The sequence below is a fragment of the Etheostoma spectabile genome, chromosome 7, assembly GCF_008692095.1.
Source record: "Etheostoma spectabile isolate EspeVRDwgs_2016 chromosome 7, UIUC_Espe_1.0, whole genome shotgun sequence".
Lineage (NCBI taxonomy): Eukaryota > Metazoa > Chordata > Actinopteri > Perciformes > Percidae > Etheostoma > Etheostoma spectabile.
The window spans coordinates 29,403,523-29,425,724 of record NC_045739.1 but is presented as its reverse complement, the minus strand read 5'-3'; the positions used below and the strand labels follow the sequence as shown (position 1 = coordinate 29,425,724).

The 22,202-nt window shown below is 39.7% G+C and overlaps 1 long non-coding RNA gene across 1 annotated transcript; it reads left to right on the top strand.

Moving 5' to 3' along the window:
* Positions 1-11,851: 11,851 nt before the first annotated feature.
* Positions 11,852-15,564, top strand: LOC116692836 (uncharacterized). The gene is made up of 5 exons (XR_004332795.1): positions 11,852-11,954; positions 12,361-12,407; positions 12,841-12,872; positions 13,124-13,150; positions 14,862-15,564. It is a non-coding gene; the product is annotated as an uncharacterized LOC116692836 (long non-coding RNA).
* Positions 15,565-22,202: the final 6,638 nt, after the last annotated feature.

The window sequence follows — 22,202 nt, the reverse complement described above, 5'->3', positions numbered from 1 at the left end:
TGTGAATATCCAATATTTTATAGGGCACAAAACAACACATACGGTATATTTACTTTATTCCAAGGAACGTATGTTTAGCAAGATTTACTCATTAGGCCCAGCAGTCTCTCTGTGTCGGAGACAGAGAGTGCAGGATGAAAGCTATCTTTAGTTTAAACAGGGGAGACGTGAGGGAGGTAGCATAGGGAAGTTAGCCTAGCAAGGTGTTTCTGTCAGGGAGTGGACAAGTTTTTTTTTTGAACAAAGCTGTGATGGCCATATTATGATCTGTATAAAACTATAAAAACTCACTTGTTCATTGCTATGTTCCAAGGTAAAACACCAAAAATGATTAATGACATATATAGTGTATCCTATGCCAGTAATTAGGCCATGGTAAAGCTAATAAAGTAAAGAAATAAAAACGTTTGAGATGACTGGTGTGGTACCCCAGGCCATGCTAATTCCCTACTAGGATGAAATAATTTGAAGTAAACCATCTGTTGACTAGCATGTACATTAGTAGTTATTGTCTGGATCAAAACAACCTCGGTGTACTTAAGAAAGGTAAGATGAGAGGACTGTTAGAAGTAAAAATATCACCAGTTCAGCTCCATCTAAAGATGTAACACCTAAAGAGACGTTCTCGACATCAGGAGTGGTAAGAAGTTACAGTAAACAGTAGAGCTTTTATTGTGAAGGGACAAGCGGAAGTGGACAAAGTGTTGAATTGCCTGTGTTGTGGTTGAATAAAGTGAGACGTGCAGTCTCCGTCATTGGACGCCCGTGTTTCTTTACTTTACAGTCGAACCTCTGAAGTCTAGGTAACGTCAGAAACCCTCGGTTACATTAGTAAACTAAGATTTGTTGTTGGAGGAAAGCGTTGTTGGTACGACGCGTAATAGCGTCCGTCTCCGGAACTAACGTTAGCTGGTTAACTGTCACATCGTGTTGAGGACGGCGGAGTAAAACGCGTCAGTGTTTAGTTTCTTAAGAAGAAAGAAACGTCCCAACTGCTGGATGTGGTTTTAAAAGCTGAAACTAAGCTACACAGAGCAGGTTAGGTTTCTTTTTTAATGTCGCAGGGAGTCGGTGCTAAAGCTAAGGTTAGCCGCAGCTAGTTCCTGCTAACGTGTTGTATTTTCTAAAACAGGTCGGGGAGAAGAGGAACTTTAACATGAAGTCAGAGAGGAAGCTGGCAGCGGACCAGGGGACAGGTGGCACACCTTTTTATATATTTCAGATGTAATTTACATATATAAGATATCTGTGTATACATGGATATAGAAGCTATGTACATATAGAAGCTGTTTCCGTGGCTGGTAAAAGGGAATGTTCCACTTATACAAAGCTTTGATGTGGCGCATGGTGAAAAATATCCTAGGTTGGGTTGTGCCATAATCAGTCAGTTTCAGTTTCAGTAACCACCCCAACACAATTTAACACAAACTTCAGGATACCATTGGGGTGTAAAATAGTCAGTAGTTATTTAATGCGAATAATAAGGTTTAGGCATTCTTACAAAAAAAAAAAAAAGATATTACACACACTTTCCATTTGCATTACGTATGTCAATTGTTTAATGTTGTGAAAATGTAACCTCACGATTATTTTGACCAAAATTACATGTTTTTCTGTGTAATCACGGTGTGTTCAGTATGTTCAGAAAGCACTAATAGGCCTACACAAGCTGAAGTAGTTCCAAAAAGTGTAACTGTGTTTATTATATAGGCCATAGGTTTGTAAAAACTGGCTGCTGAACCACCGGCCCGCTGTAGGGGTACCATTATGATGCCAGGCTCATTCTCCAAATGCTCTCCCATTGTTTTTACATTCATAAGCGTAGGCGGTGCACAACACAAGTTAGGCGTTGCGCCTAAGTCATATACTAGCAGGGAAACCCCTGCATTTAGCTAATAAGCATTCAGCCCACCTATTTCTTCTACCTTCCCACCCTAATATAGCAGGCTAGAACCGGTCCTGGTGTTAAATCTACTCCGAAGCAGCAATACAGGACGTGTGATTGAAACCTAAAGCAGCCTTTAGAAACAGGTTTGTGGTGAAATGTGGGTTTTGTCTTAGAGCTACGCTTCCTTCGGACTAACAACAAAAACTGGTTAACTGCTAACAAAACCCCATATATATCTGTCTGTCTGTCTGTGGTCACTGAAGACAAACAAAACCAACATATCCTTAAATTTGAGGAACCGTATTCTTAAAATTGTTGCTGAATAATTGCCACGTTTAATGGAATTGTAGATGTTAACTTGTACAAATATTCACTCTGTTTCAGCTTTACCTCCAGATGTTCTGGAAGTGATTGTTGGTGAAGAGGAGCTGCTGGTGTGTAGCGCCAGTATGGACCAGCAGGAACCAGAGCCCCCCCCACACATTAAAGAGGAACAGGAGGAACTGTGGAGCCATCAGGAGGGAGAGCAGATTCACGGGCTGAAGGAGGCTGATATCACCAAGTTCCCATTCAATCCTGTCCCTGTGAAGAGTGAAGATGATGAAGAGGATGCTCAGATCTCACAGCTTCATCAAAGACAAACTCAGCACATGAAAACAGGAGCTGACAGAGAGGACTGTGGAGAACCAGAACCAGCCAGGAACTCACATCCACTTCTACAACCAGAGACTGAAGACCAGACTGGAGACTCTTCTGATCCTGAGACTGATGACAGTGCTGATTGGAAGGAGACCAGAGAACCCCAGTCAGCTTTAAACTCTCTGAAACATGATTCAAGATGTAAGAAACGATTCAGCTGCTTAGAATGTGGGAAAAGATTTGACTTCAAGTCACATCTGAAGAGACACATGATAATCCACACAGGAGAAAAACCTTTTAGCTGCTCTGAGTGTCAAAGGAAATTTGGCCGTAAGTCAGATCTGGAAGATCACATGATAACTCACACAGGACAAAAACCTTTCAGCTGCAGTGTTTGTAATAAATCTTTTACACAGAGAGGTAGTGTACAGAAACACATGAGAATCCACACAGGAGAAAAACCTTTTAGCTGCTCTGAGTGTGGTAGAGCTTTCACTGAACGTGGAACCTTGAAGACCCACATGATGACTCATTCTAGAGAAAAACTATTCAGCTGCTCAGTCTGTATGAAATATTTTACACAGAATGGAAATTTACAAAAACACATGAGGATCCACACAGGAGAGAAGCCTTTTAGCTGCTCTGAGTGTGGTAAAACTTTCAGTGATAGTGGAACCCTGAAGAACCACATGATAACTCACACAGGAGAAAAACCTTTCAGCTGCTCAGTCTGTAAGAAATCTTTTGCACGGAGTGGAGATTTATGGTCACACATGGCTGTCCACACAAGAGAGAAAAGATTCAGCTGCAGTGTTTGTAACAAAAGATTTGCCTGGCGATCTCAGTTCAAAACACATAAATGTGTTGGTCCGATGGAGATAGAAGCTGATGGAGAGGAGTGTGGAGACCAGAACCAGCGAGGAACTCACATCCACTTTTACAACCAGAGACTGAAGACCAGGCATGAGACTCTTCTGATCCTGAGACTGATTTTTTTGTGATCAAATTCTTTTTTATTTAAAGAGCCAAACAAAAGTGCAGAACTTTGGTCCAGATGACAACATATAGAAAAGTACATTACACACAGAGAAGAAGGCACAGTTCACCTTTTCCACAATCGTTCTTTGCGAACAAATGTTTCACTCTAAAACAAAGAGAGGAAATGCGGGAAGGAGGGAGACACAAAAACACAACAGCAAGAACGATGCCCGCTGCTCACAAACAAGACACACAGAAACAGACAAATACAGCAAACCAACAAGAGGCATTGACAGGGAGACTGGCACAAGTCAAAAGGGACCAAACACAAACACAGAGACCGAAGTGAGAAGGACGTAGTAAAAATCTATAGCACGGCCTTCAAGGACACAGCAATGGTGATCCAAGGGCCCAAAGTCCTTCCCGGGGCTCCACCTATGCGAGCCGTGGAGAGATCCATATCCACAACATCCAGCAAGGAAAGGGTCCAAGTATGAATAGACAAGTCATGAGGTGGTGTTTAACGGGTTGCAATCATTCTCTTGGCCAGCAAAAACAGAACGTTTTTGAAGTTTATGACAGCTGACAGACCATTACAAATCAAAACATTGACCGTAACGCGTACGTTATGTGTTCTATGAATGAAATTGTGGTGAATCTGCTGATGGTCTGGATTGCGTGATACTTGTGGGATGCTAGACCATACTTTATATCAGTCGAGATTGATACTCAGTCCTGGGAAATCACATACCCATATCCTCTCAATAGGAAGGGCAGAGTGGCCAGATATCACCAAGAACTGATAAAGCCTTGATACCATACCACAGGTTTTTGGCTGCATAGTCCGGATAGGATACCCTAACGTGGTAGGTTGTGCATTTTTGTAAATCAGAAAAGGGTAGCAATCCAACCTTGCTAAATATGCCTTTTAGACAATTAACCCCCCTCTGTTCACACTGTGGAATTGTTATAGGCCTCCCACCAATCATGAGTTCTGTATTAATGAATAAAAGGGAATTTTCTGCCAGTTAATAGTTATATGGCAGTATGTTTCAGCCAATCTCTTTTTTCTTTAGCCATTTCCTTTCCTGATTCACTTAGATACAGCTGATTGTAATTTATGCTAAAAACCAGCAGGAGTGAGAGGTAGAATAGAGCACACAAAATTAATTCTGGGTAAAACATTCATTTTAACCACTGAGATACAGGTTTGAATAGACATCAGAAGAACCATCCATTTTTCCATGTCTTTCAAAAAAATTGAGCACCAGTATGTTTATGCTTAACATTGGGGATGTTAGCAGGGATGATTGAATCATCAGGATCATTTACATGAAGCAGTGCAGACTTTGACCAGTTAATTTTAAAGCCTGATAAGCTTCCTCGCATAATGATCGAAGGTGAGGAGAAGACTGAGAGAGGTTTTCTAAAAATATGAGCAACGATGCTGTGTATTACAAATGCATATTGGTGGGATTGTTGCGAGTAATGAAAATGCGATGGGGAGACTGGCTGTCAATCAATGGCTGCCAGTGATGCTGGTCCCCTAAGCAACTGTGTACCCTGCTTACTGATGGTTAAGCGTCTGAATCACTCAATTCTCATTGGCTACCAGCCAACATGGCAAGTAGATTGACAGTGTTACCCGCCAATTGCAAAATTCACCCACATTTGGCAGGTGGGCGGGTGTTAAATTCATGCCCTGGTGGTGACGCAGAGGACCCCTTTATGGTCAGAAAATGCCATAGGGAGTAACAATGCTTTCGAATAGAATGAATTAAATGGATGCAAAAATAATCTATTCTTCAATCTATTCTGGAAAAAAGATATATGCCTACCTGAAAAAAAGGCATAATCCTTACAGTTGGGATTAACTACATGCCAAATATCTATAAGAACCAAGTTGCTAGCCCATGATTTCAGAATATTTGTGGGTTTCCCCTGAACCCCAGTGACTTTTGCGTTCGACCAATCACTATTTGGGTCCCACACAGCGTTGAAAGTCCGCACTAACAACAAAAGAACTTCTGCATTTGATTGGTGAGAGTACCATAGAAACGGCCATAAAAAATATTAGGTGCATAACAAAAGTGCAATTTTCCTAAAACTATACTCTATTGTATAAATCACAATTCTGCCTGTATTGTCTGACTAAGGCAACAAAACTTTACGCGGAAGATTCCATTTGACAATTATTGCCACTCCTTGTTTTTGAGCTTGTTGAGGAAGATACAATTGTATGATAAAATCTGTTGGCTAAACGGCTGGGATCAGTCTGTAGCAATTGGGTCTTCTGTAATAATGCAATGTCAACATTTCTCTTTTTAAGTAAGGCTAGGGTGCTGTCTCGCTTGTGAGGTGCATTGAGACCACCACACTTCCAAACTAAGAATGTAAGATCACCCATTATATTATCATTATTATAACACTCAAAATAGGTCTGTGATCAAGATTTGACACGGGGCAGCAAAAAGGGGCAGCAGCCCAAAGTTACCTGGTTGAAACAGCAACTGGAAAAGCAAATCTTTCTGCCCCCGACCATGGGCGAGATTACCCCGCAGCCAGTAAGAACGCCTGCCTGGTTGTGTAGCAATGGACGTTGAAAATCCACATGCAATTAGTAGTGTTCTTCTTTGGGCTATCAATGCAAATTTGGCGGCTTCTCATAATCTCGATCTGAACGTCTGCCAATTTCAGGTCTATATTATTTTTTTTGGGGGGGGGGGGGGGGGGGGGTTATTTTACAACTTATTGATAGGATTAAATCAGCATTTAGGAAGTTAATCATGACCTTACTGTTGTGAAAGTTTCTGTTGCAACAGAGTGTTTTTGAGAGTGAAACCAGAATAAGAGAGTGAAGAGAGAGAAAGAACTGAAACCGAGTTTGGTCTTTGTATTTTATTTTCAGCTGCAGGTATAGGGATAACTATTTCACACAGCACAGCAGCACAATGTGGAAAAGTCTTCAAGGTAGACGAAAAAACTGTCTTATGTACATCCCAGAGTCAAAGAGCACCCCTTTGTTAACATGACTCAGCATTTCTGACAGACAATCTAAACACATTAGACAGTCTGGTGCCACCAGTTCTCCCCCCCCCACCCCCTGCACACCATTCAGCCCAAGGTTACCAATCCTGTTTATCTCAACTGCCAAGGAGCGAAAGAATGTGCAGGGAGAGATAGTTTACGGAGACCTTGTACCTTATCTAGTCCTGTACGGAAAACAAAAGTCACACAAAAGGTTCAAGCTTCCTTTTTCATTTCAGCATGTGAGAATCAACCATAAAGAGAGACAAAAAAAAGAAGATCAGTATTAGAATGTAATTTTCCCATGACACCAACCCATTCTTTTGCTTATAATTTCTCACTATTTGGCCTGTCTGACATTCATATTAATCATCTATCTAGCACTTTGATTGGTTTTAACTCAACAATTTCTTCAAGGGCTTTATTTATTTTTATTTAACAGTGTTGCAAGGCAAAAAAAATAAATTAAAACCACTAAATGAAATGGTAAATTAAAATTTAACAACAATAACAAAAACCCATATAAATTTAAAAATATAATAATATAATATATATATATATATATATACACACACACAAAATATATATATATATATAAAGATTAGTTCAAGAAGGCGCAGGCGGAAGCTTACTTGGTCCTGCCCCTATTTCACAAAATCATCTTATTAAAAAGTAAGTACATATGCAAATACAGCATACAATATTTCAGATCTTCCAATAACTTCCAATACAATAATATACAACAATACCTTTACATTACATTTCCCATCCTATGTTTTGGTCTGTTCTTTTCTGTATTGTTCAAGTTGTGATTTCTTTAATCTATTTTTGAAATGAACGATATTACGGCGATATTACGATATTACTCTGTTTGATGTCATTGTTCAGTCCATTCCATAAGGTCACCCCACAAACTGAAACACATGTTTTTAACAGTAATTCACACAAGCTTGTTTGAACATACACTGTCCCCTTTAAATTATAATCCCCGTCTTGTTCATTAAACATTGTGCGTATGTTACTTTTTACATAAATTGAGCAGGTTGGAATGTAACAATGTCCATAAATTTCAGCAAATGTGAATTAAACAACAGATGATTACTGTGCTCATAATACCCGGTGTGATTTATTATCCTGATTGCTCTTTTTTGCAATGAGCAAATATTTAGTAAGTTGCTTTTGTAGGTATTTCCCCAAACCTCCACACAATATAACCTGTATGATAAAATAAGAGTGATGTATTTTGTATTTAATATGTTTCTAGTTTACTATGTACTCCTGGCCATCTTCATGCACAGATGTTAAATGTAGGGCTTCCAGCACAGTTTCCACACAGAAATTTACTTTCATAGACTCTTTCAATTGTTTTGTTATAAATTACTATTTTAACATCTGTATTTATAGTATGATTTCCAAATGTCATGAATTTTAAAGATAATTTATTTTAATCAAGGTTTAATTTATTAATTTAATTAGTGACCATTTCCAGCATCAGCGGCAAGTTATCCCGACAACAAAAAATGTTTGTGTCATCTGCAAAAACAGTAAATTTTAGTATTAGATAATTTGCAAATGTCATTTACGTAAAGAATGAACCATTTCGGGCCTTAAACTGACCCCTCCGGCGATCCGAAGCAGATACGCAGAACTATTGTTTTCTGTAGAGCCCCGCAGTCATTAAGCACATGGCAGATAGTGCGGGACAGGAAGTTGAGCACAGAAACAAAACATCTGGTTCATTTTCAAAATTGGTTTTGTGGTTCTATTCTACGTGAATTTGCGAGATCTCGTGACTTCGGCTGTCAGTCACGGCCACGGCCGTTCCTCAACCAATCCGGACCTGGTGGGTGCTGACGGACGGCGGAGCACGGAGCGGAGCCGAGCCACAGCCGTTCCGCATCCTGTGGAATTTGGGGGTTATTTTTGTACGCGTTACATACACGGCTGTGTTTTTGCATTTAAGACGTAGGTAGGAGTAATTGATGTAGTCCGCACCAACTTAAACAATGTTGTCCAAGATATACCACAAGCATTCTGCAGATTGTTTCTTAAAAAAGGTTTTATAGCATAGTTATTACTCATAGTAAGCTGACTGCATGTGGCAATTATCTAGGGAAGGGTAATTGATACATTGATGCATGGAATTGTTCTAATTGTACTCTTGTATAATTGTATACAAAAGACCAGAGTCACTTCATGCCATGTTCTTGTTACTTTGATTTCAAATTGTAAAAGGAAAAATATGATAGCATCATGTTTAAATTTCTGTCTGTTGAAAGTTTTCTTTTGGGGGACTGAGAACCCTGCAGTCATCATTACTAATGTGTACTAGAGACTGAGTCAGACCACTTATAAAAACTTGAAATTGATAAATTTAGCAAAGTATGTAGCTAATGTATGTAGTAGGTTAAGAACATCAAAACAGCGGCACACAACACAGCGGCTTAACTTTGTTTTTATACCTGCAACAGCGTGACTGAAGGCATTATGTTTTGGGGTTTTCTGCACATCTGTCCATTCGTCCATATGTCCATCCCATTCTCGTGAATGTGATAGCTCAAGAACGCCTTGAATGATTGACTTCAAATTTGGCACAAACGTCCACTTAAACTCATGAATGAAGTGGATATATTTTAGGGTTCATAGGTCAATGTCACTGTGACCTCACAAAACATGTTTTTGACCATTACTCAGGTGTTTCTACGTTAATTATAAAAGTGTCTGATAGGAAAAATTGACAAAGTGATGACATTTTATATCCAGAAGATTAAAGGTCAACTTTACCATGACACATTTATGTTCTACAAAAAAATGTGTTTCTGGTCTATATCCAGCATCATAACTCAGAAACAGAAGGGGAAATTGTAATCATATTTCATATTTGGTTGGATAATGAATTGGTGACACTAATCTTAAAACTGGGGTGATTGTATCTTGTTCTTGAGCTTCAGGTGATTGCCGTTGCAACATATGACAAAGCTTTCCTCTGTGCTACTCTGTAAAATAAAGTTGCTAAGTGAAGACAGCATGTTTCTCACTGGGAATTATTCACTGGAATCATACATTCGCTAAAAAATGCACTTAATCCCTGTAGTCATGGTGGGTGTATTGCTCAGGAGCCAAGGAAGAGCAGTGTTGAGTTGAAGTTGTTTGGATGAGCATTTCTGGAGAAAGTGCACTTGCACTTTTGCTCTACTGTATAGATGAAATGAAAAGAAAGAAGTAGACATAGTCAAGAACCCAATATGAATTACCAGTACATTACCTGCTGATATTAGCATTGGGATGTGCATGAACAGCCAGGAATTATATTGTAAAATATTTACATTACACTGTTTTATTAAGTAAAACCTGTTGGCTCAGCCCGCAGTACGAGTCCTGCTGCCACTGCTATTGCCAGTTCTCCTATAACTTCCAACTCCATTTATCAGTGCTCCCAAGAAAACAAATACCTCCAGCTTTGTCCAGTTAATCTGGTTTTCAGCGTGAGATTAGTATTAGTAACACCTGTGCTGAGCTACTGTACACCTCAGAGCTGCTGTTTGAAATGTCAAACATGAACAGAATGGCCTACATAAGTAGTAGTAGTATTAGTAGTACTAATAGAAGTAGTAGTAGTAGTAAAGTCTTTAGTAATGGATAATAGACTCAGAGTTAAGCAGTCTAAGTAGCACAAATCTGGCACTCATCCAAACTACTCAAAACTGAAAGTCATTTTGAAAAATCTGTTTTTCCATGAACTTCACATGGCTGCATTGAAGACGCTGATATATAATGTTTACTGTGTTCTTGTTTATGAGATTCAGAGGCTGTGTGTGTGTGTGGAGTAGCGCTGGTTGTTATGGAAATTGGGGCTCAGTGAGGGAGTGGAGGAGGGAGTAGCCGACAACATCTTTGACTGATCAAAAAGTTATTTATTGAGATTAAACAATGCATCTCAAATGCCTTCCTTAATTGCTTAACCAGAGAGAAAGGTATTTGCTAAACACATTGTTGTGGTGTGTGGTATCGATATGCAACACAGCAGGGTAGAAAATGGCACTGTCTGCCTCCTTATATTTATATACATATATAAATATATTTATAGCTGGTCGATTCTATAGTAGTTGCCACAGCGCTGTAATTTCAACATGTCTGTCCGCTTTCCTACATTTTGACCTAAAATGATGTATGAAAAGGGAAAATTGGGGCGGACAGAGTTATTTGTTGAGATGTGTTTGAGTGGATAATACAGCCCCCCCCCCCCCCCCCCCCACTCTAGGTGTGATCTCATACACTCCATCTCTAAACATTTATAGTATTGTCGTGCTTGACCTTGCGGTGGGATGGAGGTGCGTGGGTCTGTTGAGACGCATGACAAGAGATCTTCTTTTACGAACGTTACTCGGCTGCGATAGCACGTTAGTTCACAATGGCAGCTGATGTTCTTCTGGATGATACACTGCGTTGTTTTAGATTTAATATTTAGATTCAACATTTAGCACATACCTCTATCACCTTCTCCCGCCGCTCACACCTGCCTCCCCTCTACAATCAAGATCAGTATTTCAACCCTGGCTCTTCAGACCGTCTTTGCTTGATCGTTGCTCCAGTCACCCTGGTAAACATGCGTGTTGTCCTTCTCCTGTACTACTTACCCTTTTTTGGTTTCTTCCCTGAAGTCATCACCTCCACTTCCAGCCATCATCTCCGTCAGCTGGATCCACCACTCGGACCCCCTCTCACGGCATCCTGCTTCTACTTGTCTCCATCTCCGCTCCCATCTCCTGTCTTCCCCTGCTCTCCAGTCCCAGTGTCTCCCCCTCGGCTCCCCTGTCCCGGCTCCCTCGTGTTCCCCCGAGCACCCTTGCCCTCAAGTTTCCCCCACCGCCTGCTTACAGCCTCCCTGTCCCTGGCGTCTGCCTCCCCACTTCCCTTTCCCCCGTTTTAATCCATAATAAAAGTATTTTGAGCCTGCCGTTTGAGTCCGTTCAGTCACTCCGTGTAACAAGAATCCTTTGAAAAAATGGAAGTGTTAATAGTTTATTTCTGTTAATTAACAAAATGCAGTGAATGAAAAGAAGAGGAATCTGAATCAAATCAATATTTGGTGTGACCCCCCCTTGCCTTGCAGACAGCATCAGCCTGATACAGACCAAGATTCAGTAAAATTAGACTTAGGACATTGCAACAATGCAGCCATTACCCCTCCCTATATAACTGCCACGTGCTGACATTGTACATATATTGTTTAAACAATATTTATAGATCAAAGGAATTCTATTAGCAACTGGCCAAGAACTACTGGAACATGGAGTAATTATCCACACCCTGTTTCCAGCTTCCTCAGCTGTCAACCCAATATAAACTGCTCCGCCACACATCCACCAGACATCCATCAGCCATCCATCAGACATTATACGCTTCTTTCACCACTACATTTGTAAGTATCCCTTTTACTCTGATTTTGACAAACTACATTTCATTTGATTTCCTTGTTGTTGCTATATGTAGTGCTATATCTTGCTTTCTCTTTGTATTTTGTTGTAGCTTTCTAATGTTATTATTATTATTATTATTATAGTTTGTGGTCCCAATAATGTACATGTGATCATTTTCAGTCATACATGATGCAGGGAATTATTAATCAAACTTGATTGATTATAATCATACAGTCACCAACCTGTTCAGTCAAATCCCTCCTGATCTGAGCGCCATGTCCTTTCTGCTCCCTATACCTTTGATAATGTTTTAATTCATATTTTATCAAAATTTTGATCACTAATTTCTTTCCGTTTCAATTACATTTGTGTATTAAGAGTTTTGATTGTGTTCTTTAATGATTACAGGTGCTGTTTAATCACTGATTGAATCTTTACCCACCATCCTGATAAAGGTAAGTGAAAATATAATTGGTGCTGTAAAACAGTCTAATTTCTCAAGCAGCAGCCTGGGTCTGACTATGTGATGGTACAGTTGCGTTTTCGTCAGTTACTCCTACCTACGTCTTAAACGAAAACCACATCAGCTGTGTATGTAACGTGTATGAAAATAAGAGTTCCAATACTAAGTAAACCCACAAACTGTGCTAAGTGCTAAGTGGCACTGATAGACACACCACAGAATCTGAAACTGACCTACTTTCTAAGACCATTTTGAACAGGAAAGATGTGCAGTTTTCCAACATGAATTGCAATTTGTGTGGCAACAGTTTTGATGATGATAATAATAATAGTATTAGCTGAGGGTAAGAATTTTTTTTTGAGTCATGTTTATACTTTTCAGCTGCATGTTAATACAATTCGTTTTATATCTGCTTCTCTACATAGTGGCAACATGTGCAAACTCCCTCTAACGGCAGGTAAGGCACACTGGACAAGTTATTGTAATGCATATTTTCTCACTTACCTCCAGTGGTATCTAGCCATGCAGATAGTTTTGGTTTTGTTTAACAATCTTTTATCTCTTTGAGATTACAGTGGCTTTTATGAAAAGTTGCATTTAGTTCAGCTCTTTACAGAAAACAGTGTCACTCTTACCATTAATTTAGGTAAACTGATCTTCAAAGCTTTGTTTTTTTAACCAAATAATAACCAGTCTGTCATTTTGAAGGTCTCTGTTTGATCATCGCCAGCTTGGGTAAGTTCATAACATGCTTTAAACATAATTAATAGCACAAGCAGATAAATGAAGGTGGACAGTTATGTAAACAGGGCAACTCATTTTTCAGCCTCCTGCAAAATCTTCTGGTTCTTGGTAACCAAAATTCAAAACTTCATATCTTATCCTGTCATGCCGTGGTTGTTCTTAGTGTGTATTTAATTTAATGTCATTCATATTAATTAGAGATGGGAAGTAACAAAGTACAAATACTTTGTTACTGTAGACTACTATCTTCGTACATGGCATCTGATTGGAGGCTAGTCTCACTTTGTCCCACAGCAACATTAAACGATATGTGTGTACAGTTTATGTTAATAATGTATTAAGTATCCATTTCATTATTAATATTCAGATGTACCATAACATGCACATGTATTCTTATGTTTTGTTAAAGAGGGGGGGGGGAAAGGGGGGGTCACATTTGAGCATTTAAAAATGTACTTGAAAGTAGGGATGAGCGAGTACAGCATTATCTGTATCTGTATCTGTTTACCACATGAATTATCTGTATCCATATCTGTACTCGGACTGGGCGAGACCTAACCCGGAAGTGGACATAATTTAACCCGGAAGTGGGTTGGGTTGTCTTCAAATGGGCGGGGCTTTAACAATATGTTATTTTAAGCATGCCATTGACATGGGTTGATCAGAAATTGTTATATTTATTGCTGATTAGAAAACTATTTACATGAGAGCATCAAGCTTCAGATCAATGGTGTTGTCATGGTAACAAACAAACTAAACCGAACGAGAGAGAGAGAGCGCTGCTATTCTCCGCGTTCTGTGTGTGTGTGTGAGCCGAGCGTGTGTGTGTAGGCGGGGGGGCGCTGTGACTATCACAGAACGCTGCGCTGCCAGCTGAGAATTTGTATTCAATCCAACCACAGATACCACTCTCGCATTACTCGTATAATACTTCTACTCGGCAAAAGTGCTTTATCCGTACCGGAAACTCGTTTCAGCCGGGTACTCGGCTCATCCCTACTTGAAAGTAACACACTATTTACTTTCTGAAGTAACTTGTAACTTTTTGGAAGAAGTAACTGTAGCTAATTACTTTTTAAAAGTAACTTGCCCAACACTGGTCCTCACTAACAAGTTTAAATTAATTTCACTGGAGTTGTCATTATTATTGTTCACATCATCAATACCTAATTCAATAAAATTGGATGGGACTATACTGTACGTTACACTTGACGCACCACAAATACAACTCAACAGATTTGGCGGCATTCTCTTTCTCTCATCACTCTGTTGTTATTACAGGCCTGAATTACACACTCATGCTCAGTACCTATACATGCACTAATGGAGAGATGTCAGAGTGGGGGGGCCGCCCATTGAAAGGCGCCCCGAGCAGTTGGGGGTTTGGTGCTTCAGGCGATAACTCCTCATTGCACTTACAATAACGAACGTAACTGTCCTCATCTCTGGTTTATCCAGCATCCACCATGTGTTTGTGTGTGTGCATGTTAGTCAAGCACCAGCCCCCCCTTTGCTTGGTCAAAATTGCGTGTTGCACCAAAGTCACAGTGATTGGTTGAATTTGTGTGAATTGGCACGATCGCGGCATCCTGGAGGGACTGCTTCTTATTGACTTTGTTACATCTTATTTTGCCGATTGAAAATGTATGCTCTTTCTGTTTAGAAATCTCAGCAATATGACTCTCTGATCTGATTCCTTCAGGATATCCTGGCCTCACGGATACAGCTGCAATGCCACCAAACCCCTGTGATGGAAAGAGCAATGGGCAATACACCAACCCTGCTGACCCACATTCTTTTTACAATTGTGGGGATGGAAGAACCTACATCCAAAACTGCCAAAATAATCTGGTGTTTAACCAACAATGCAGCTGCTGTGAAGGTCCTGTAACTCCACCTACCCTAACCTCAACTCCCCCTACTATAACTACATCTCCACCTACTACAACTGCAATTCCAACACCAACTGATAACTTCTGTAATGGAAAGAGCAATGGGCAATACACCAACCCTGCTGACCCACATTCTTTTTACAATTGTGGGGATGGAAGAACCTACCTCCAAAACTGCCAAAATAATCTGGTATTTAACCAACAATGCAGCTGCTGTGAAGATCCTGTGACTCCACCTACCACAACCTCAACTCCACCTACCACAACCACATCTCCACCTACTACAACTGCAATTCCATCACCAACTGATAACTTCTGTAATGGAAAGAGCAATGGGCAATACACCAACCCTGCTGACCCACATTCTTTTTACAATTGTTGGGATGGAAGAACCTACCTCCAAATCTGCCAAAATAATCTGGTCTTTAACCAACAATGTAACTGCTGTAACTATGATTTAACTCCATCTACCACAACCAAAACTCCCCCTACCAAACCTACAACTCCCCCTACCACAACTAGAAAACATATCCATACCAGAACTTCCAAAACTACAACTCCCCCTACTACAACTAGAAAACATATCCCTATCAAAACTACCAAAACTACAACTCCCCCTACTACAACTAGAAAATCTATCCCTACCAAAACTACCAAAACTACAACTCCCCCTACTACAACTAGAAAACGTATCCCTACCAAAACTACCACTCCCCATACTACAACTAGAAAACATATCCCTACAAAAACTACCAAAACTACAACTCCTCCTACTACAACTAGAAAACATATCCCTACCAAAACTACCAAAACTACAACTCCCCCTACTACAACTAGAAAACACATCCCTACCAAAACTACAACTCCCCATACTACAATTAGAAAACATATCCCTACCAAAACTACCAAAACTACAACTCCCCATACTACAACTAGAAAACATATCACTACCAAAACTACCAAAACTACAACTCCCCCTACTACAACTAGAAAATGTATCCCTACCAAAACTACAATTCCCCCTTCTACAACTAGAAAACCCATCCCTACCAAAACTACCAAAACTACAACTCCCCCTACTACAACTAGAAAACATATCCCTACCAAAACTACCACAAAACATATCCCTACCAAAACTACAACTCCTCGTACTACAACTACCACCACCAAAACTCCCCCTACCAAACCTACAACTCCCCCTACCACTAGAAAACACATCCATACCAGAACTACCAAAACTACAACGCCACCTATTACAACTACACCAGACATCTGTAAGGGAAGGATAAGTGGGCTATTCCCCAACCGTGCTGACCCAAATTCTTTTTACAATTGTGGTAATGGGATAGCCCACCTCCAATACTGCCCACCAAATCTGGTCTTTAACCCAAAATGCAGCTGCTGTGACTATCCTGTGACCAATCCAACTGATAACTTCTGTAATGGAAAGAGCAATGGGCAATACACTTACCCTGCTGACCCACATTCTTTTTACAATTGTTGGGAAGGAAGAACCTACATCCAAAACTGCCAAAACAATCTGGTCTTTAACCAACAATGCAGCTGCTGTGACTATGATGTAACTCCATCTACCGCAACCCAAAATCCCCCTACCACAACTACCACTCCCCCTACCACAACTAGAAAACATATCCCTACCAAAACTACCACAACTAGAAAACATCTCCCTACCAAAACTACCACAACTAGAAGACATACCTCTACCAAAACTACAACTCCTCCTACTACAACTACACCAAACATCTGTAAGCATTATGATCATCCCCCCACCACAACTGCAACTCCAACTACTACAACTCTCACTACAACTACCACAACTCCTCCTAGCACAACCACATCTGCCCCTACCACAACTATAACTCCAGCTACTACAACTCTCACTACTACTACCACAACTCCCCCTAGCACAACCACATCTGCCCCTGCCACAACTATAACTCCACCTACTACAACTGCAATTCCAACACGAAGTGATAACTTCTGTAAGGGAAAGAGCAATGGGCAATACACCAACCCTGCTGACCCACATTCTTTTTACAATTGTTGGGAGGGAAGAACCTACATCCAAAACTGCCAAAATAATCTGGTCTTCAACCAACAATGCAGCTGCTGTGACTAACCCTAGAGTACGAAATAAGATAGTCATGTCCGAGCCTGACCCTCTCCCGACACAGTTAATTGGTTAAATTAGTTATCCTAGTTAATCAACATTTTTACTCAAACTAATGACCCATGTACCTTTGTACAATTCTTTTTACAAGGGTACACATCGCAGAGGAACCATTGAAAAATGCCCGTCATATCGGATCTTTCAATAAAAACGCAGCTACTGTGACTAGCCCACAAAAAACAATCAGACAGATACCAGAAAGTCCTGCAGTGGAAGGAGCAATGGGCAATACACTAATGCTGATGACCCACATTAATCACACAATTTTATTGATGGAATAGCATATTCCATCACTAAAATTAAATATTAGGCTACATCATGTTTTGCCTTTAAAAAACACCTTTCACATTTAGTCTTCAAAACAAATGCATACAGTTAACAATTGTAAACAGGAATAATTTCATTGTCTAAGGTGACGATACAGTTTCTTTGGATTTTTCCCTTTTGAGTTATACGTTGAACATAGGGGTGTACGCTACACACAATTCATTGAATCTCACTATATTGTATGGGTGTGTTCTTATTGGTTTATATTTAATTATTGCATGATTGAACTTACATTATGACACAGATATTGTATATTTCATACATGTATATGCTGTGTGTCTAAATGTAAATACACACTACAAAAATGAATTAGTTAATAAAAATGAAATGATGTATCAATAAAATACTATAATTTTACCTGATACATGTTGGCACATTATTTTGTTGTTGTTGTTTTATGATTTTATCTTTGTATATCAGGTGGGGGTAAAAGCTGCAAAAAAGTGATTCAAATAAACAGAGATGGCAAAAGTACTCACCTCCCGTACTTAAGTAGAAGTACAGATACTAAAAGAATACTCTGGTACAAGTAGAAGTACTGATTTAACTTCTTTACTTAAATAAATTTAACAAAGTACAGGCTTGGAAATGGTACTTTAAGTATACAAGTAAAAGTAGCCTATTTTTTATGCAAAGCTACCTGTACCACACACGTTACTAGAGTACACACTGATAAACTTTAGTGGACATACACAAACCCGATTCCAAAAAAGTTGGGACACTGTACAAATTGTGAGTAAAAAAGGAATGGAATAATTTAGAAATCTCATAAACATATATTTTATTCACAATAGAATATAAATGACATATCAAATGTTGAAAGTGAGACATATTGAATTGCAATGCCAAATATTGGCTCCTTTTTGATTTCATGAGAGCTACAAATTCCCAAAAAGTTGGGACAGGTAGCAATAAGAGGCCAGAAAAGTTAAATGTACAAATAAGGAACAGCTTGAGGACCAATTTGCAACTTATTGGGTCAATTGGCAACATCATTGGGTATAAAAAGAGCCTCTCAGAGTGGCAGTGTCTCTCAGAAGTCAAGATGGGCAGAGGATCACCAATTCCCCCAATGCTGCGACAAAAAATAGTGGAGCAATATCAAAAAGGAGTTTCTCAGAGAAAAATTGCCAAGAGTTTGAAGTTCTCATCATCTACAGTGCATAATATTATCCAAAGATTCAGAGAATCTGGAACAATCTCTGTGCGTAAGGGTCAAGGCCGGAAAACCATACTGAATGCCCGTGATCTTCGGGCCCTTAGACGGCATTGCATCACACACAGGAATGCTACTGTAATGGAAATCACAACATGGGCTCAAGAATACTTCCAAAAAACATTGTCAGTGAACACAATCCACCGTGCCATTCGCCGTTGCCGGCTAAAACTCTATTGGTCAAAAAAGAAGCCATATCTAAACGGGAACCAGAAGCCGGGCATTTTCTCTGGGCCAAGGCTCATTTAAAGTGGACTGTAGCAAAGTGGAAAACTGTTCTGTGGTCAGACGAATCAAAATTTGAAGTTCATTTTGGAAAACTGGGACGCCATGTCATCCGGACTAAAGAGGACAAGGACAACCCAAGTTGTTATCAGCGCTCAGTTCAGAAGCCCTCATCTCTGATGGTATGGGGTTGCATGAGCGCGTGTGGCATGGGCAGCTTGCACATCTGGAAAGGCACCATCAACGCTGAAAGGTATATCCAAGTTCTAGAACAACATATGCTCCCATCCAGACGTCGTCTCTTTCAGGGAAGACCTTGCATTTCCAACAAGACAATGCCAAACCACATACTGCATCAATTACAACATCATGGCTGCGTAGAAGAAGGATCCGGGTACTAAAATGGCCAGCCTGCAGTCCAGATCTTTCACCCATAGAAAACATTGGCGCATCATAAAGAGGAAGATGCAACAAAGAAGACCTAAGACAGTTGAGCAGCTAGAAGCCTGTATCAGAAAAGAATGGGACAACATTCTATTCCTAAACTTGAGAAATTTGTCTCCTCAGTCCCCAGACGTTTGCAGACTGTTATTAAAAGAAGAGGGGAGCCACACAGTGGTAAAAATGGCCTTGTCCCAACTTTTTCGACAGTGTTGTGCATGAAATTTAGAATCAAATTATTTTTCCCCTTAAAATTATGCTTTTCTCAGTGTAAACATTTGATATGTCATTATGTGTATTCTAAATAAAATATTGAAATTTGAAACTTCCACATCATTGCATTCTGTTTTATTCACAATTTGTACAGGGGTCCCAACTTTTTTGGAATCGGTTTGTAAAAAGGCTCTTTATATGGCATTACCTACACTTGAAATGGTTGTCTGCCAATAGGCCTAAAACATCCCATATATGATTATTGTGACAGAGACAATATGAGATATAAGATAACATAAGATTCGGACTGAGCAGCAAGATATGAATTCCGTTGTGATTGTGTGAGAATTCACAGATCCAGTTTCTCTTTTTTAATCTTCCCCTTAACATTAAAAGGAATCTATGTGTGTGTACTCAAATATAGCTTTTGGAAAGAAAATAAAGGATAAATTATGAATTGCTGAACAGACACTAATGAAGAAGTTCCCCAGCACATTGGCCAGGAGTCATTCCTGATGCCTACTGTCTCAAACATCTCTCTGAGATAAGGCCAAGGGTGATCGGGATTGTCTTGCGGCTTGTCTGCTGAATCTCTGGGATCTCTGTTTTCTTCATTTTCAATCAAGTCACCGTGCATACTACTATATGTTAACATCAATTGAATGCTACCGAATCTGTTGAGTCGTATTAGTGGTGCGTTAAGTGTAATTCCGTATTGATGACGCTAACAAATTCTGGTTTCTATCTTCGCCCCAGGTGTGTTTGTTAAAACACAGACGGAGACAACTTCTCTCTGTTGATGCAACGTGTAACCTAGGTAACAGGTGAAGAACACAGACAGAATCTCTAGCTAACTTACTTTAAATGTCCAAGAACTATAGACCAATACAACAAAAGGCTTAAATGAACTGACAACATCAGTTATAGAGGGTTTTCACCGACGTGACGTTCTGGGCAGTAACCCAGATGTGCGGCCACAATGGAGGTACTTGGTGTAAACAACTGAACGGAGTAGAGTGGAGTATTGTGCACTTTGGATACTTTAAGGGAATGTAGCCATGTCTGAACAACAGAAAAGCATAAGTCGGCACAAAAATAAATAGTAAAGTAAAAATATCTGAAAAATCTACTTAAATACAGTAACAAAGTCTTTGCACTTTGTTACTTCCCATCTCTGCAAACAAAGTTAAAAATTTGAAGACAAAGGAGAAAAATTTATTTTTCAAACATTTGACGTTAGAGCCACCTACTGTATTATAAGATGAACTACTCTGCAATGTTAAAAAAATAATGTTCACCTGTTGTGAGACTGAGTGAGGGTTTGATGTCCATTGATCGTTGCACTTGTAACGACCTTAGACGCAACACTGGTGGACTCAAATGCACAACTCATAAAACAGAGGAAAGTTTAACAAAAAGTTTACTTTGCAAAGGTTTAAACAAAGAAAAGCGTTCACATGAAGGATCAAACAATTGTACAAAATCAAAGAACAAAACCTGGTTTCTTAAAGAGCTGGTATAAAACTCTTGACACTATCACATGGACAGAACAAGACGACCTGGCACAAGACAAAGGGAGACAAGGACTATTTATACAAGAGGTGGGGGGGAAACGGGTGAAACCAATTAGGGGCGGGGTAGACAATCACAGTCGCAGGAATTCCCCAACCCTGCTCACCTGTATTTTCTTTCTTTTTTTACAATTGTTGGGATGGAAGGACCTACCTCCAAAACTGCCCATCAAATCTGGTCTTTAACCAAACATGCAGCTGGATGCCTTAGGATGTTTATGTCCAAGCCCGACACAGTTCAAATCTCATATCTCAATTTTCATACTAATGACACATATGTACCTTTGTTTGTGTGGAACGCTTTTACTAAGCAACTGTAATAAGGCATTTGGAAATGTCAACAGATGAGCCCAAAATGCCCAACATAGATGCAGGTAGAAGAATGGTCCTGTATAAAAGACATGATAAATGCCAATCTATTGAGCTACTCATCTTCATTTTGTATGCACTCATATGGCATATATACATTCAAATTGATTATCTTCCTATCATTACAACACAGCTCAAGCCCAATAGCCCAGTCAACTCCCAATATTATAACATTAACCAACTGGTCATATTTTTTATCCCACTTAGTGGCTACCCCTCCTGGAATTCGCCAACCCAACCTTCAGGCATACATCAAACAAGAGCTGCTTCGATTCCTCAATCCACTCAGATGAAAAGTTGTTTGCTGCCAACAAAACAATTTCATGATGGCAAAGTGTCTTCATTTTAATCACGATAAAGTTTAACAGTTCATCTTCCACTATGACCTTCCCGTTACCAGTTTTGTAGATTGCAGGTTTTGTACGGGGCCAAACTGAGCCTCCACCAGCGGCACCCACCACCGCCGCCATCATCAAGAAACAGAAACACTGTAATGATCAGAAACATTTTACATTCCTTATTTTGTTATAACGTGAAATAACAAAACAAAAACAATACTATTCGTAGACAACAACACTGGTATATCTTTATTTATAAA